We start from the raw sequence: 6,000 nt of genomic DNA, 5'->3' as shown, positions 1-6,000 counted from the left end.
TTACGAGTGGCCTAAGGTTTGCAAAGGCTAGTTTATTATGTGAGTAAGTCGTTGCATGAGGCCAAGATTCGTTATCTGTCACTGGAGAAAGCCATCTTCACAATAGTGCTTGGTACACAGAAGTTGTCTCATTATTTCCAAGCACATACAGTTGTTGTTCTTACCCAACTTCTGCTTAAAACCATAGTTAGAAGTGTTGATTACACAGGGAGAATAGCTAAATAGGGCACTATCCTAGGAGTTTTTGACATCAAGTATATGCCTCTTACCTCCACAAAGGGACAGGTCCTCTAGTAGCAGAGTTCATTATGCCCTCGTTAGAAGAGCTGAAACCAGCACAGAACATGGATGAAAAATCGGTTGGTGTGATATTTCAGAAGGGTCCCTCTTTCTGGGAGGTGTATGTAGATGGTGCAACAAAATAAAAAGGTTCTGGAGTGGGGCTAGTATTAATATTTTCAAAAAAGATCGTTATTGAAAAGTCACTAAGGCTAGACTTCACAACCACAAATAATGAGGCTGAATACGAAGCTCTACTGATGGGAATGACAATTGTTCAAAGAATGAGAGGAAAATTAGTGAAAATCTTCTCAGACTCAAGGCTAGTCGTCGGCCAAGTACAAGGAAAATTTGAGACAAAAGATGAAAGGATGTAAGGGTACTTGAGCCAAGTTAAATGTCTATAGTTAGAGTTCGAATCTTTTAATTTGCTACACATCTCCAGAAATAATAATGCACATGTTGATTCTCTGGCTACACTTGCAACCTCTTCGACATAGAATTTGCCTCGAGTTATCTTTGTTGAAGACTTGTATAAACCTACGAAGATAAGAAAATAGGTAGTTCGAGTTCACCAAATCAGAGTTGAGCCAAGTTGGATGAACCCTATAATTCAATTCCTGAAGGAGGATACTTGCCTGAAGCAAGGTTACAAATGGACAAAATTCGGAGGAAGGCTACTAGATTCTGACTATTCGAGGACTAGAAATTTTACAAACGCTCATATTCACGGCCGTATTTATTGTGCATACATCCTGAAATAGCTGAATCACTTCTCGAGGAGTTACATGAGGGAATCTGTGGAAGCCATATTGGAGGTAGATCTTTGCCACATAGAGCCATTATCTAAGGCTATTGGTGGCCAAATATGAAAAAAAAAAAACCCATGAATATGTTAAAAAGTGTGATCAATGTCAACAGTTTGCACCAAACATACATCAACCAAGTGGAATCCTTAATCCATTATCCATCTCATGGCCATTTACTCAATGGGGCTTAGATATCGTGGGTCAATTCCCTAAAACAATAAGAAACAAGAAGTATCTTCTGGTCGGCACAAATTATTTCACAAAATGGGTTGAAGCTGAACCTCTAGCTAACATCAGAGATGTAGACCCAAAGAAATTTGTCTGAAAAAATATTACCACTCGATTTGGGATTCCTCATACTCTCATCTCGGACAACGGCTTTCAGTTTGATAACAAAGCGTTCAGAAATTATTGTTGTGAATTGGGAATCACGAACAGATACTCTACCCCTGCTTATTTCCAAAGGAATGGGCAAGCAGAAACTGTTAACAAGGTCATAATAAATGAATTAAAAAAGAGGCTAGATGACGCGAAGGGTAAATAGATGGAAGAACTACCTCATGTACTTTGGACATACAGAATTACATCTCGTAGGTCTACTGGGGAAACTCCATTTTCAATGACTTATAGGGCTGGAGCTGTCATCCCTCTGGAGACTAGGTTTCCAACATTGAGAATCAGTTCTTTCAGTCAAAATAGTAATAATGAACTGCTAGAAAAGAGTTTGGATCTGATGGAAGAAATGAGAGAAAATGCAACGGTTCAACTGGCATATTACCAATAAAAGCTCAGACAGGGTTATGATGCCAACGTAAAGTTAAGGCCTTTAACACCTGGTGATCTATTGCTTAGAAAAGTTGTAGGCACTACAAGAAACCCAGCTTTGGGAAAATTAGGGTCCAATTAGGAAGGGTCATATCGTATTACCTCAGGGGCTGACATTGGGGCATATTTTTTGGACGATTTAGATAGTCATGTAATACCACGTCCTTGGAATGTAAACAACCTTAAAAGGTATTATTATTAATCAAATTTTTTCTTCTATCAATATGTTTATTTATTACATAAAGGTTTCAGGGTAAGTGTTTAAACTTAAATCTAATCATGCCTAAAGTCCTCAGACCAAATGATATGGGTTAGTTAACACTCCATTATAATTTCTATAAGTGTTTAAGCTTAAATCTAATTATACCTAAAGTCCTCGGACCAGATGATATGGGTTAGTTAACACTCTCTTACAATTCTTATAAGTGTTAAACCTTAAATCTAATCATGCCTGAAGTTCTCGAACCAAATGATATGGGTTAGTTAACACTTCCTGACAATTCATATTAATGTTTGAACTTAAATCCAATCATGGTTGAAGTCCTCAGACTAGATGATATGGGTCAGTTAACACTTCTTTACAATTCCTATAAGTGTTTAAATTTAAATCCAATCATGCCTGAAGTTCTCAGACCAGATGATATGGGTTAGTTAATACTCACTCACAATTCTTGTTAGTATTTAACCTTAAATTCAATTACACCTAAAGCCCTCGAAGATATTTAAATAGACACTAACTTATGATAGGCCTCTTCAATCGTGTACTTAGTTCAGAATCAGTGTTCAGTAGTATTCTCTTAGGATATTGTTATTAAGTATGCTCAGGTTACATTAACTATTGGTCAATGTTATTTGCAATAACAATAAATATTATAATATGTGCAATGAAAATATAGAAAATAAAAGAAGAACAGTTTCATTGATCAAAAGAAATTACTTTGCAATCCCTTACATAAAAAAAAAAATAATACAAGTATGCAATAAAAGTCCTAAACATCTAGGCCTTCATCTGGGGGACCAAAGGGTAAATAGTTTGGCTGGAATGGGCAGCAGTAGCAGCAGCATCTGGGGCTTGGTCCTTAGGTTCAGGAGGAGTTTTATTCTTCCCCAAGTCTTTACCCTTATCTTTAGGATCCTTAACTTGCTTGCCCTGACCACCAAACTAACCAGACTCTTTGGGAGCTTCAAGAAGAGTAGAGGAACTTGGCTTATCAAAGGCTATTACGAGACCTCTGGGAGTTGTTTGGAGGGAAAGGAGTCAGGACCTGGGAGTTCGCAAATTTCAAGATCGTAGTAGATGCTCCCAGGTTGTCTTAAGTCAGATTCTGCAGAGACCCTAGCAGCATCAAGGGCTTTACCCCAAGTTATATCACAATAATCTATGCAGATTGTGGAGAACTCCTATGTGAGTCTGACTTAGGTCTCCTCCACCATAAGCTTGTATACAGCCTGCTTTTCAGCCTTAACTGCATCCTTGGCCAAGTGGGCAAATTCCTTGGCCAATTGGGCAGTTTCCTTGGCTTTCTAAAACTCAACTCGAAGACCTTTCACAAATTCTCTCTTTGTCTCTAGATTAATCTCGGTCATGTGTAACTGTTGGCGTTGGTCTTCGGTCTACTTCTCAGCATTTTTAAGGCCTGCATCAAGACTATTCCTCTACTTGGTCATCTCTTTTAGCTACTGGGACAGCTGAGAATAATCTTCCTTCAGACTACCCAGAGATTTTTCAACCTCAGACCCAGAATAGGCCTCCGCCTGGGCTTCATTGCAAGCGTTTTTATTCCACTCCTCGGCCACATAAATTTGTTGGGTAATCTACATAGTAGAATAGAAAATTTTAGTATAAAGTAAAGAAAATGGACGAATAAAATTATCAGCATTTTAATTGAAGAAGTGGATCAATTCACTTACCATGGCTAAGTGCCTCTTCAGGGACAGAAAGAGTTCATGCTGATTAAAGCACTTGTAAGCTTCCATATCCTTTGGCAGGAGAAGTGGTTACTCCAGGGCCTCAGCAATGAAACCTGCCTTCCCCCTTGGTAATTTCTAACTAAGGTATCCCAGGGGAAGGGAACACCATTCAACTCAAGTTTTGGGGACCAAGTGCGCTATCCTTGGCGCACATCGGCGGTGAGAGTGTCATCTCGGCACTTAATAGATGAAGCCTTTTTTTCTCGCTGGTCCTTGGCCACTCTTTGCTCCTTAGTTCTTTTTTGAGGCACCACCTCACCTTTTTCAGTATCTATAATGGGCTTTTTCTTCTTCGGATCGGGGATTGGCTTGAGTCTGAGATTAGCAGGAAGCTGAGGAAGGGGTGGAGGAAGATTAATAGCTGGTTGAGACAGACCGGTCTCTTTGGCCTCAGGCGCTTTTTTCCTGGCCTTCATTAATTCCTTTAGGCTCGCCATTTCTTCTTCTTCTTTCGAAGAACCATTTGAAAGGGCAGTTATTAAAATGGGAGCGTGGACGCTGGACTGTCTGTCAGTCTTTTCCTCGGCATCCGAAACTGGAATCACCTAAACCTCTCTTGGTACCTCCCCTTCAAATTGGAACTGATCAATCTGTTCCTCAAGTGAAGAGGTCGAGGAAGCAACTCTTTCCCCTGCTGCGGCTGGTTCAAGGGGAATCTGTTGAACCGATTGGATGAGTAGTGGTACACCCTGTGGGTTCAGATGTGGCACAGGGGCAAGATCGAACAGCGCTAGAAAATTAGGCCGAGAAACATCTATTCGTTTAATTCGATAGTCTCTTTGCCTTATAGCGTTGTCAACTGGTTGAAAAGCGTCCGAGAGTGGCTTGAAACCGAGAATAAGATGGGCAGCCCGAAGTTGCCTATCTTCACTTATAAAAATCTTTGATCTCAGTAGATAGTTGAGGGCGGCAATATTAGTCAGGCTAAGCCAAGGAGCAACGTGCATTTTATCTGCTAACATCACAACAGAATTAACCATAATCAGAAACTCAAGAACACTGGTACAAAGAAAAGAAAAATAATGTTAAGTGATGAGGACCCTAAATCTATTGTTAGGAAACCTAAATCTAGGATATCCCACCTGCCTCTGCTGGTTGGGTTAGGCAATGAAGACCGTCATGTCACGTGCCCAAGACAATTAAATAGTCATCTTTCATCCCCTTGTTAGACTTGGGAAGACAGTAAATGAACCTAACGATGTCGGATTGGGATTTAAGATAATATCCCGCTCCTTTTTGGCTATGACATTCGTACATATGCACTACGTCAAGTCAGGTGAGCTCCAGGCCTAAATGACGATTCAAAGCGTCAATCGCTCATAGGATCTTAAAGACGTTAGGTGTGCACTGATTAGGAGAAAGCATATGGTTACGAAGATAATCTCTTATAAGAGGACCCCATAGGGAGAGTCATTCCCCCTTCTATGAACGCTATCATAGGGATTATGACTTCTTCCACCCTTCAGTCGGTTAATAATATTTCCAGGGGACAATACCTCAGGTTTACTCCCTGCGGTATGTCATATGTTTCCTTAAATGTCTCTATTAAGGTAGGACTATCAACCAGATACTTAAATCCGCCCATTTCGGATAAGCAGAAAGAAGGAAACACTAAGAATAACAACTGGAAAATGAGAGTTTGAGGGTCAAGGAAGCTGGTCGATAAGAGAACGAAGGGTTCAAGGAAATTAGAACTTACACAAACTGGGTTGGGGAGTGATCCTTAAATCCTTGGAAGGATTTTCGTGGGTTTTTAAAGAAATGAGACAGATGATTTGAAAAACTTGGTGAGCTTGAGTGTTTGGGTTCGCTTGAGAGTATAAGAAATTGCGAAGTAAAAGAGAGATGATCTTCTTTGAGGCTTTATATAGGGGCCAGAAAGTGGATGGGAGTTATCCCGCCGAAATCTTAAGGAAAAATATCATTCGTTGGATCAATAGTTCACCATTGGATATCAAAGACATAGCGCCGCTTGGAGTAATTAATAGCGCTTTGTGAATACCGAAACGTCAGCAACAATGATGAAGCGCCTAAATTTATGCTCCCACACGTGTAAACTCAGGTATTTTTACATTTTTTTAGCCTTTATTTTTTGTGACAAATCAAAATCCCATTT

Source organism: Quercus suber, unplaced genomic scaffold, assembly GCF_002906115.3.
Source record: "Quercus suber isolate HL8 unplaced genomic scaffold, Cork oak 2.0 scaffold_352, whole genome shotgun sequence".
In the NCBI taxonomy this organism is placed as follows: Eukaryota; Viridiplantae; Streptophyta; class Magnoliopsida; order Fagales; family Fagaceae; genus Quercus; species Quercus suber.
This window is presented reverse-complemented; position numbering follows the sequence as displayed.